At 31.5% G+C, this 13,178-nt stretch overlaps 2 pseudogenes across 2 annotated transcripts; both read left to right on the top strand.

Moving 5' to 3' along the window:
• Positions 1-494: 494 nt before the first annotated feature.
• On the top strand, positions 495-2,220 carry LOC114178941 (protein LATERAL ORGAN BOUNDARIES pseudogene; annotated as a pseudogene). Its single transcript, XR_014993523.1, has 2 exons — positions 495-664; positions 1,064-2,220. The product of XR_014993523.1 is annotated as a protein LATERAL ORGAN BOUNDARIES pseudogene (transcript).
• A 5,428-nt stretch (positions 2,221-7,648) lies between these two features.
• Positions 7,649-8,785, top strand: LOC114179582 (LOB domain-containing protein 23 pseudogene; annotated as a pseudogene). The gene is made up of 2 exons (XR_014993277.1): positions 7,649-7,729; positions 8,016-8,785. The product of XR_014993277.1 is annotated as an LOB domain-containing protein 23 pseudogene (transcript).
• Positions 8,786-13,178: the final 4,393 nt, after the last annotated feature.

The raw sequence follows: 13,178 nt of genomic DNA, 5'->3' as shown, positions 1-13,178 counted from the left end.
GAGAAGAGAAAAATGAGTAATTGATTATTTGAAAAATTGGTTAAGAAGTTAATAGAGATCAACTCTTAAAAGGAGAAATTCAGTGAATTACCATGCGTTTTAATCGATTAAATAATAACTTCAACGCCAAAAACATTTCCTTAATAGATTATTTACATTATATAATCAATAATTGATGACTTTGTCGATTATATAATGAATTTATAGTCTATTAGCATATATCGTTGAACGGTTTCACTGACAAAGCGAGTGAGAGTGTTAGTGATTTTTTTTTTACTAGTTTAAAGTGATAGGGAGAAATTGATTGAAAAAAATTATAAATATTGTTTAAGGTCCGGAAAATTCTGTTTATATTTTCTCTAAGTTAATAAATCTTTTCCGTTCTAATCTTCATTAAATTAATTAATAATTAATAGAGAGAAGTTGTGAAAATAGTTACGTACCCTACACACAGAGAGAGGGAAATCTTGTGAAGAAAGTATGTTATATATAAAACAACAAAAAACGACGAGACGAGGAATCACATAGCATCGTCGAAGAAGGGTTGCTTGTGGCAGTAGCGCTGAAAATTGAAGAAACTACAATCATCTCTTCCTCTCTCATCATCTTCACATTCCTCCTTTTTCATCTTCTTTCTACGCCGGAGTCTCCATTTCACACCTCCGTAAGTTCTATTCTCCTTTCTCCATCGCCTTTATCGTTCATCAAGAAAATTTTAAAATCCCAAATGTCCTCGTATTTTATTTTCATCACCTGATTATTTTAATAATTTCTTGAATCCGAAATGAAAAACTAATCAATCGTCAATTCATCGTCGTTTATTGTGGTTTCATCAATTTAACGGCCTGCACGCTATTAGTTTAATAACCTAATCTTGTTATAGGGTAACTATTCATATAACCGTTTGCTTTTGATCTCTCTATTCCTTTGAGAAATCAATTATCAAGAAATGAATAATCGTTAAAGATTCCTATTTTGAGTGATAATTAATAACAATCACAGAAATTGTTATCCTTATTAGCAATATGAAATTAATAATCATGAATTGACGTGGTTCATCCAGGTGACGGTGAAGTAAGAGGAGGGGAGCTTAGGGAAGATGTCGTCGTTGAATTCGCCGTGCGCCGCGTGCAAGCTTCTGCGCCGGAAGTGCACGCAGGAGTGTGTGTTCGCGCCGTACTTTCCGCCGGACAACCCGCAACGGTTCGAGTGCGTGCACCGCGTGTTCGGCGCCAGCAACGTGTCGAAGCTGCTGAACGAGCTCAGCGTGGCGCAGCGCGACGACGCCGTTAAGTCGCTGGCGTATGAGGCGGAGGCGCGATTGCGTGACCCCGTGTATGGCTGTGTGGGATTAATTTCGTTACTACAGCAACGGCTCCGTCAAATACAAATGGAAATTCACAGCGCGAAGAAGGAATTGTCCACTTATGTGAGTACCCAGACTATGCAGATTCTGTTGGAGAATCCTGGGATGGTGCCACCAGCCGAGATTGCCGTGCCTCCTCCTCATCAACCTCTGTTCAATCATGGTGGCAACAACATGGCGCCGCAGCAGATTTTGGTTGGCCATGGCGGTGGCCATACGGTGGTTCGCGACCCTCAGCAGCAGGATTTTCAAGAAGCTCAGCAGATAGTTCTTGCAACTAGGGAGCAGCAACAGATGTTTAGAAACTATGAGCACCAAGTGTTTGGTGGTTTTGAACCTAGTAATGGTGGATTTGGGACCCAAGCAGAATTGTTGTCTCCTTCTTTGGCTCTTGGAAATTTTGGTAATGTTGGAGCTTACCAAATGCAGCAGCTAGGGGAACAACATCCCATTGAGGCACAGTTGCTCCTCTCGCCACAGCAGGGACAGCCCCATCAGCAACAACAGTGTGAAAGTGAGGATGCAAAGAATGTGCTTGATTTTTCAATCAAGTAGTTATGGTGTCCATTTCTCACGTTCTTAAACTTCAACGCTGTTCAAACAAGGTATTTGGTTTTCTCCTTAGATTTTAGGTTTATATATCTCTCACGCCAGAAGTAACACATTTACATGTGTTAGTACGGGTTTTCGTTTAACAAATTTCTTTTCTCTCCCTCCCTCTCTTTTATGTTTAGTAAAATAATTAACTTCATCAAAATCCTTAGATTTCTTGTACTATGGCAACTCTCATATCAAACCCTTTCTAATGTTTGTCTCTTTGTATCGCAATACATTACTACATTGTTAATCATGTTAATCACATCGTTTTTTCAATCTTCTTGTTTCTTTCCAAGTTTTAGCCCTAAGGGTATACGTCAATCTTTTTCTTTAACATTTTCACGTTTTCTTTGGCTTCCCCTTCCTTCCACGCCAAGAAGAATGCTGCCAAAGCTAGCATTTTTGATAGATTATTTGTTATTATAATTAAAAGGTTATTATAACTTGTGAGATTTTTGAAAGTAAGAGTCTTACTTTATAACAAGCGATAATAAGTTAAAATATATTTAGAAAACACTGGTATTTGATTGCATGTTCTTTGAGAGGCGAATTAAGAGACATATATTTTACTATTTCCAACAGTTTAATACATTGTCCTGGATTTTATTTTTAATGGTCTTGATAGATGTTTCCACTTAATGAGGTTTGGTGTAGGTATGTTTGTGATAACTTCTTTGAGAAAAGGAAAGATTGAAGTTTTTCACAAGTTATCAGTAACTTATAAATGAACTACTATATAGAGATTCTCTTATATATGCAATTGAACTATTTTTTTTTTGTTTTTGTTTTAATTTATATGTATAACTTAATTTTAGTTTGTGAAGATATTTAGTTATTTTTTTCTTCCTTAAAATAACTTAGGAGAAGTTCACTAAAGATACTATACCAAATTTCATTAACAAAAAAGATATAGAAAATGAAATACAAGCAAGGTGAACTCTATATAAAATATATATAAATATGAATGTTGTTGAGAGTTAAGAGATCTGTCTATTAATTGGCCTTTAAAAAAAATTAAGGAATATATATAGTAAATGTTCTTGATTTTATTAAAAGTGTATATACTATAATTTCCTATTATGTTTTTTATCTATCCTGTGTATTAATTTAAATAATTTATTAATTATAAAGTGTATTGCAAGAAGGGATGAGAGTAGTTTGCTGCTCCACATTTAGCTAACAAGAAAATTTACCTTATTTAATACTATATTATCACTGTCCTCTATATGACTAACTGGTTAGCCATATATAATATAATTAATTCATTAATTTTCCTCTATAATAATACTTATTAATGGCAAAAAAAATCAAATATAGACCTTTTCATAAATCAATTAAATAATTAAAAATTAAAGTTATTGCAGAGCATAATTGGCAACACATACTTAAGTCTTTCTTAAACTTCAATAAATAAAAAGAAACAAATTTCATAAAGAATTTATGACAGATAAAGAAAAACATAAGATATAAAAAATCCTACCCAAATTTTTTTAAACTGTTACCAAGCACTGTGAATATTTCAATGATGTTTTTTCATTTATACTAAGTTGTAACTGTTTTCTCTTATCTGCAAATTGTAACTGGAATTCTTAAAACACTTTTTTTTTTATCTAAACATTCTTAAAACACTTTTTCGTACTATAAAAGAGGAGAGGTTTTAAACTCAAATTTAGGTTTTTATTTTTATGAATATTTCAGCGTCAATGGTGATATGACAGTCCTCCTACACCTAATAAATATGCTTTGAGTTGTATCAAAGAGAGTATGAGAAAATGGCTTGCCAACCGAAATATGAAATAAAATGCAAAAACCAATGTCGGTTCGACAGGTTTTGTCTGCTTCTGTGGCATCCATAGATTGGACTCTCAACGTACTTCTTTTGTATTCAATAAAACGATTTGCCATAATATTTTCTTTCAAACAGGTTTATGACATCTAATTAGATAACATGATTTTCAAGATAATTAATTCAGATAGATGGCAGGTACACCTGAATGTATATATATATACAGTGACTTTTTTTCCTTTGTAGCTACTTTATGGGCTGTTATCAGCTTAAATAGGAAGATTTTTTAATCTTTTACTATTTACTAATGACAATGTAAATAAGATATAACCTTCTCTGCATTGTTGAGGGTCTATAGTCTTCATTTTAGGGATATCTTGTTCTTAGGTCTTGAGTTGAACGGAAGAAATGCTTGCAAAAAGATACTTTGATGTTGAATTTAGTGTAAGCATCTATTTCATAAAATGTATTTTTTATATTATGATTCATGGGTCTTATTTGGTTGAATCTTGACTTAATTGGTTTAATTACCTAATTATGTTAGATTATGCAATATTGCGTTAAACTTGTTTAGAATGGCTTGATTGGATTGACTTGGTCGGTCAGACCGGTTATATGTTGTCCTCTTCAGACCGATGTAACACCCTAATTTGGGATGTTACAGGAACTTATAAAATGTATATTTTTAGTGGAAAATGATTATTGATAAAACGTATTTTAGTAAAAGCTTAAAATTTAATTTATTAAATTTCGTAATTCAAAATATTAATTGTCTAAAAATTTTCAAATAAAAATTACATTGTCTTTAATACTTAATTTAAACAACTTACTAAAAAAGAATAAAAATCTTGAGTTCACACCTTCCTCACGCAATCTACTTCATTCCACAATCATATGCATTATCATCTGTTCTCGTATAACACACATGTTATACGATCATTGCACACACAACAAACACATAAACAAATAAATGGAGATAAACTAACCATAAATAATGATATATATATATATATATATATATATATATATATATATATATATATATGAGATTTAGTAAAATAAGACATTGCAAATAATACTCAACATCATATCCAAGTAAAATACTTAAACATAGTAATCACAATCAAGCTATGGTTTTTCTGCCACCTTTTACCCCATCACATAATCTAGTTTCCTAGAACCGACGGTTTTAGTCGACCTCCCATCGCAGCACCAGACCTATCTCCCTTACTCCTCAAGGACTTACGAGTAACAACTTCGGTGCACCACACACCGAGCAATATACTCATCAACGAGTCAGAGTTATTTTACCCTCTCCACTGCCTCGCATAGGCGAGAGAGTGCAACACTCGAACCTATCCTCTTCCACTGCCTCACACCGGTGAAAAGAGTCATCTCTAGGTCTCTAGGTACGACAAAAAAACCTCACGTTCATAAACACTTTCAATCATGCAACACATGGAAACTAAAGATTTCCAACAAAAGCATAAAACATGCTTCATACTATTTACTAATGCGACACTCATTCATCCAACTTCAATCCATACTACGTTCATAACAAACTCCACCAATCTCAAGGTTTTAATTCTCACAAGGTGAGGCCTTACCCATTCAGAAAAAAAAAATTTCATAATTTGTTAACACATATACGAAGAAATCAAACATCATAAATTTCACAAAATTTTAGCAACATTTTGCATTGGCCTCCGAAGTAATTGGAATGCAAGTGATCAGTCATGACCACAATCAAAAATGCATCCGGAGAACAACACAAAATAGTCTCAATCGAATTTTAATCAAATTTATGCATAAACCTTAATGTATAAGTTATAGCGAATTATGATAAATAATTTTTTCAAACTGTCTGATCGAACAATTTAATATTTAATACAAATGAGTAAAAGTTTAATCATTTGTACTAAATCTCAAACAGGAACTAAAAGTTCGCTCGGTGCTTAACTAAAATGAACTTAATTTATAAATTCTTCAACACATCTAATAAATCTAAATTACATAAACCTCCAATAAATCATACTATACATACTAAGATAAAACTAATAAAATTAAATATCCATATTAAAACTAAGATAAAACTAATATAAAAACTAAATATTGAATACTACACATTCTAAAACACTAAAACATCTTCAAAAAAATTTACTCAAATCACCAAAACATAAACAAATTGGTTAAAAAATCTTGTCCAATTTTTTTTTCTCAACTCAATAAAACAATTTGGCCAAGATTAAATAGTGGTGACATAACCAAAATTAAATGCAAGCCAACCAAACCAACCTTTGTAAAGCTTTGTCTACACAGTTTAAGGGAGTGTAAACAATGATCATTGTCGTTGCACTGTGGAGGATTTGGGGTTGTACTTCTCATCATCGTCGTTGGATCGTAAGGGAGGAGGAGTCGCTAAGGATTTGAAATGGACAACTCGCTACAACTCCAAGAGGTTGAAAGAGCCCTCCCTGCATCAAAACAATCGGTCCAAACGAACAAAAATAAAACCCAAGAGAATGTAGGAACATGCATTTGAGTAAAATGAAGCACAACCCACCTTTGGTTGGCCTCACACACGTCAATGGAGATGATTGTTCGCTTGGGAAGAGAAAGCGCAAAGAAACATTGTAGGGAAATGTTCTTCGCGCTAGATTTTTTTAATGCTATAAAGCAATTTGACATCGGATACGTAGGGATCCGGACGTCCTTCAACTACCAATGGAGTCGTAGTTGACATCCTTCGACAACAGATGCATGGGGAACCAATGTCCTTCGACGACAGATGCAATGGGACCAACGTCCTTTTGCGGCAGATGTTGGAGGACTAACATCCTTAAACAACAAACTAAGAGGAAATTGACGTTCTTCAATGGCGAATAAAAGGAGATCGACGTCAAACCACAGTTAGACGTTTGTCTCAAAGGGAGTTGATGTCAAAGTTGTCATTATAATTATAGAAACGACATCACTCATTTTTTTTGTTGTCTTTTTCTTGGACAGATGTTGGTTAGGAGACGTTGTAACCCATTTTTGTATTAGTGTATCTTCTACTAGTAATGTCAATATGTTCTCTCCTTTTACGTGAATGATCTTGGTGAGTGAGTCTGCAAAGATACTCTAACACCCAAATTGATTACTATTAGTGAATAAGAAATGATTCTACTCACATACTTTGTGATTAGTGATTATATGTAATATCCACATGGACCTTGTTTGATAAGAGTGGGGTTTATATCTCTACCTAACTTAGAATTTTCTAACTCGTTTCATTATCATTAATCCATTGTTGCTTAATTGTAATCTAATGTGCTTCCTCCGTGGATCTTTAGGTATCAACGGTGTAGGGTTGGTCGAGGAGTCCCCCTTTGGGACATACTAATACAATACATAAGCTAATTTTATTTTTAATAACTAGTAATCAAATAAAAAAGTATTCAAAACTTATTTAAGACTTAATGAACTTATTTAAGAAATTTATTTTTATTTCTTTTCTTTAAATATTTAATGACCAAAACTTACATCCATATAAATAAATAATTTATTAATAGGTTCCAAATTAAAGTCAGGTACACCATATGGAGAGATATTGTGTAGAATTTGATTTAAATATATAAATTAAGCATTCATTCATTGTAGCTTATTATCTTTATTAAGATGTTGAATTAATAATTTTTATTTTAAAAGTCATGTGTAAGATTAATTACAGTTAATGAGCATTTAAGAAACTCAACACTTAAAATAAATGAAAATTATTAAATTCAAGAATGCAATAAATATTTATTTATACCTTTTGAATATTAATTGCTTATTTAATTCCATCTGCGTGTTCTCAATTTTCAATATTTGTATATTCTAATGACAAAACTGACTGTGTATAAATACAAGACATTAGAACTATTCTATATATAAGAACAAACCAAAGAAGAGTGGTGAAAATCCTCTTCCTCCTGCTTTAGCCTCCATTTCACACTACAGTAAGTTCTCTCTCTTACATAGTGTCTCATCTTTATCATTTACTTTACATCTTTTTCGCAACTCTTTGCTGTTTTTTACAAAATGATGTTAAAGTACATACAATCTGTGGCTGTTATCAATTATTTTAAGAGATTTGCTACTTCAGTTCTTTTCAAAAGAAGAATAACTTCCCAAGTTATCATATAAAGTTTTTAAAATACATTTAATCTATAACTTACTTATTCTAAAATAAATAAATAAATGTAAATTAATAATTTTAGATGAGATTTGTTTATTTCTTCTTAGAACACCGCTGTTGTAGAAGGAGTACAAGGCATGACCCCATGCGGCGCATGCAAGTACCAACGGCGGAGGTGCGGATCGGATTGCCTGCTGGCGCCGTATTTCCCGGCTGAGAGCATTCAGCGGTTCGCGGTCGTGCACCACGTGTTCGGCGGGGGCAACGTGAGTAACATTTTGAAGTCGACGTCGCCGGAGTCGCGGAAGTGGGTGGCGAGGGCGCTGGCGTACCAAGCGGAGGCGCGTGTGAGAGACCCGGTGCACGGGTGCGTGGGGTTGATATGGGAGCAGGAGGCGAGTCTGGGAATCCTGAAAGAGAAGCTGCAGAAAGCGAAAAGGGAACTGGCCCAATACGTGGGCCCATACGTTATGCAAAAGATGATTGCGTGTTTCTCCGATCCGCTTGCGAATATGGTGGACCTTCAGGCTCCTCTCTCTGCCACCGTTGATGATTTTGATCTTTCTTCATGGGATCCTTTTCCGGCTTGGGAGTCTCCTTCTTCCTCGCGCTGCCAGCCACCTCAAGCCGACAGAAAGGGTAAGAGTGTTGCTCCTCCTTCTTGAACCAAATTCATACTCTTCTTCTTCCTATTCTCCACCGACCATTATGCCGTTTCGGCTACATTTTAGGTTTTTATTCTATCAATTACATCCTCCTTCTTTTTTCTGCTTGAGTTGTTATTGATCCGAGATGAAGTATCTAGAGACAGAGATAATCAGTGACGATCTATTAATTACATGATTAAATCAATATTATTATATATTTTTAAGATAAATTTGATAATTCGTTTATTTATTTTATAATTTTGTCATTTGAATTGTATGATATCCTGACTTAATTGGTTTTTGGTATTGACATAAAGATAGAGTAAGAAGGGGAAATTCAAAGCATATGATTGAGTAGGCTAGAACTTTGTTAAGAAATCGCTAATTATTCTCGTTATGCTATGAGTTACTAAAACAAATGTTTGTCTAAAGTGGAATGGTAGCAAAATGGAGAGGATTGAGGGTGTGAGAAAACCTATGACCTTAATTACCTCTCTTGTGATAATGTGTACGAAGAGACGGGGGAGAAAGATATAAAAGGAGGTGGATGAGGCACTTGGAAGTCAGTGCAATTGTCAAACAATTTTTTGTAGAAGATGAAATATTGAGTCAACTTTTTATTTTGAAAGAGAAACAATTAAAAGAATAAATATAAATAACTATTAATCTCAATTATATGCAATATATAACCAATAATACATCAAATATATTAATAATTATTATAAAATTATATTATGTTAAGCAAGAATCAAAATTAGTTGTCTTTTATCGATGCGTATATTTTATGGTTTTGAATTAAAGATCGGTGAAGGTAACTTCATTATCTGGTATGATATTTGGGTAGAGAGAGAAACACTTTTATTAGTATAAAATTGGAATGCCAAATACAAATTGTGTATGCACTTCCATATTTGCGTATAACTGGTTGATGAAAGGAAGCTTTAAGATGGTAGAGATGGATATGAACTCGAAGATTTAGCCAACATTTAGGTATCCACATGGAAAGTGTGCCATTTGGCGAGGTTATATCTAAAAGAGCTTTTAATGTACCTAAATTTTGTTCAAGGTCTGCATATGTTAAGGAAATTGTGATTGTATATTTGAATGCTCAGTGAATGAAGGAGGTAGGAAAGAGAACTCATTGTTATAGCTATGTGAAACATTTGGAGTGCGAGAAATAAATTACTATTCGAGCAGAAAGATTTGATCGTGGATGTCATATTTTCAAATCAATCAAGTCGTGGATCTGAACATAGTTTAACAATATGTTGCTTAAGTCCTCGAATTACAAAAGACTTCCAAATCTAAGCAAGATAAAGAACAAAACAAAAAGATAAAAGATTAGATATGAAAATGAGTTTTGAAGGAAAATAGACATTAATATTTACAACGAAACTAAATAATACCAACAAACATATTCCTTACTAACACGAAGAAAGAAACAACGTGATGTGAAACAAAGAGTAAATTTATGATGGATATTGTATAAACCACGACGTTAATATCTAAAATGTGGAAAGTTGCGTATAGTAGTCACAAAAAGATAAAAGATTAGATATGAAAATGAGTTTTGAAGGAAAATAGACATTAGTATTTACAACGAAACTAAATAATACCAACAATCACATATTCCTTACTAACACAAAGAAAGGAACAACGTGATGTGAAACAAAGAGTAAACTTATGATGGATATTGTATAAACCACGACGTTAATATCTAAAATGTGAAAAGTTGCGTATAGTAGTCACATATAAGGATCAAAAAATACAAAAGAACCAAAATCATTTACTCACCATCTAAAAAAATGGATAAGGAATTATACCAAAATGATAAATACAAAATATCAAATAAAATTAATGGTAACATGGCCCTCCTTACCTTATACACAAGGAAGGAGTCTTAATCTCAAATCTCAACTTCCTACGTATAACTTTTGCATTTTTTATTACCTAATTTGAAAATTTTGAGAAAGGAAAATTTAAATTTAACTACATATTATAAAATTGACTTGTAAAATTGACTTATAAAATAAAATTTATATCAAATTATAATATATGTGATATATATATATATATATATATATATATATATATATATATATATATATATATGATTGCAAAATTCGTTTTTAACATACTAGTTTTGTAAGATCATGGTAATCTTAAATTTCACTTTCTTAAAAAAAATATATATAAGAAATATGTTGACATATAAACCTTTTGAAAATGATTAAAATAATCAATATGAGGTTTTTAATTTTTGGAAAGCATAGGAAAATATATAACATAATACATGCAATACATGCAAAATTTCATGCTTTGCTAAGATAGTTGAGGCTATATTCGAAGAAAGGTTTCTAGAAAATCTTGCTACATTGACTTCGGAACTTATCAAACTTGTGGAGGAAGAAGTCTCTAGGTATCATAAATGTGGAAATGTGATTGTAAGATGGGAAGAGTGTTGAACATTGATGGAAAGTACAACATTGGTCATGTGTGCAGAAAAGGAAACAAGGGAGCTATGATGATGGAAAAGAAGGGTGAGACTCTTTCACATTGTGCTTAGATCCACAAATGTATGTGAAAGAAGAAAAAGGGAGTGAGAAAGGTCATTCATTATTCACACTTGGATGTAGGGGAGTAAAATAGTTTATGTAAGAAGAAGATGGATATGTTGGTTCAAATCATAAAGAAAATAAAATTTTGACGATGATGAATTATGAAGAAAAAGATGAAGTCAAGATAGTTTGGAACTAAAAATCTTATTAAAGACTTGTGAAAATTCTTTTGAAGTCATGTGAATGAAATTTCTAAGTTTCTAGAGTAACGAAAATGTTGACCGTAAAGTCTCAACTATTATATAAATAATTATTACTTGATTAAAGTAATATTATTATTATTTTTTGTAGAATAAAATTTTTACAGAAAAAATTAATAATAGGGTTAAATATGTTTTTGGTCCTTAATCCTCTCTTTCTTTACTTTCTCACGCAATTCACATTTCCTTCTTTTCTTCCTTTCATTCATATATTTATAAATCATCACATGTGTCAACTTGTCCAAGTAATGAATGCATTTATTAAATGCAAAATATTACTTCTTAACTTCTTAGCTTATCTCATCTCATCTTATCTCTTTCTTCTTTTTTAAGTAACTTAATTCTTTTTGCCTTCTATTATACTTCATCAATTTATAGGTCAAATTACAGTACACTTTGAATTCCAAGTCATTAATGAAGAGATAATACTTCTTTAGTTTTTCTTTTCTTTTCTTTTTTTCCTTTTTCTTTCTCCTTTCTTATCTTTTAGATTTAAGTTTAAAAGACTCCTTTATTATTATTTTTTAATTAAACAATATATTAATATATTAGTAACTTATCTTTTTGATAATTAGTATATATATATATATATATATATATATATATTTAAATTAATTTTATTTTTATTATTGTTATTATTTATTATTATTTTTATTTTTCTTATTTATAATATTTCTTAAAAATTACTTGATTTATTGTTCAATGTTCAAACTACGTCTAGATAAAATACGAAATACTTTTTTTTTTTATGAATTTAATCGAAGGAGTAAAAACATAAAAATTTGACTCTTGTTTTTATTGTAAGGATAAAATATAGTTTGAGTAGGGATGTTACATTAATTGAATGGCAAGTGGGAGACATTTGTAGTGCAAGAACATCATTATCACCTTTGAGGCTTTCGAACTTCTCATAAAAATGTTTTCTCACAAGAATAATGGATAGCACTTTTAATAATCGATTAAAATAATTTTTCTGGACTAAGATAATTGATTATCTTAGTCTAATTAAATTCAGTTTTCGAAATTTCTATGGAAGAATTGATTAAGTAATAATCTATTATTCTGAATGTTTTATGAAATGAACTTTTTCTTAAATGGGCTAAAGCACATTTCTTTTATAAAATGAGCATAACAGTGAGTTTCAAAATACAAAAATAGTTGAATTTAGAAATTACTTTGAATAAGCTTTGGTTTTACCTAGTTTTTCAAATAGTGGCTTTTAAATTTCTCAGATAGTGTTCTTGTGTGATAAGGTGATGTTGTTGATGCTAGGGTTTAGAGCTTGATTTATCCCTTTTGTCAAATAAAGTATTTTTCATCTTTTGTGTTTTTAAAAAGGGTGTTTTTCATTCCTTATGATTGATTAAGAAATGTGTTTTTCATTTCTTGTGCTTTCAAGAAATATGCTTTTCATTTCTTGTTGTATATTAAGGAATGTGATTGTCATCTCTAACAGTTTAAAGAGAAGTGTTTTCTCATCCCTTATAGGTTTCGTAAATGAGGTGTATTTTTCTATCTTAGTTATGATCTTGCATGTTTCACTCTCTGAGTTAGTAGTTGTAATATCCTTTTTAAGATAAATAATTTGCAATCACTCTCTCTGAGATAATTAAGCACTAGATGTATAATCTTTATTTATGTGAACCATTCTAAAATTTCTGTGTTACTTATCCATTTCTTTATCCTCTTTATTTTTTGCTATTGCTTTACAAGTTAATCTTTTCTATAAATTGAAAAAGTATTAATACTATGATATTTGCAATCCAAGCTTAAAATAGATTTTAAGGTTTATTAAAATTAGTTTT

Source organism: Vigna unguiculata, chromosome 3 (assembly GCF_037176805.1).
Source record: "Vigna unguiculata cultivar grain cowpea cultivar isolate G323 ecotype 2 chromosome 3, ASM3717680v1, whole genome shotgun sequence".
NCBI lineage: Eukaryota > Viridiplantae > Streptophyta > Magnoliopsida > Fabales > Fabaceae > Vigna > Vigna unguiculata.
Note: the sequence above shows the minus strand (reverse complement) of the source record. Positions and strands in the feature narration are given on the sequence as shown.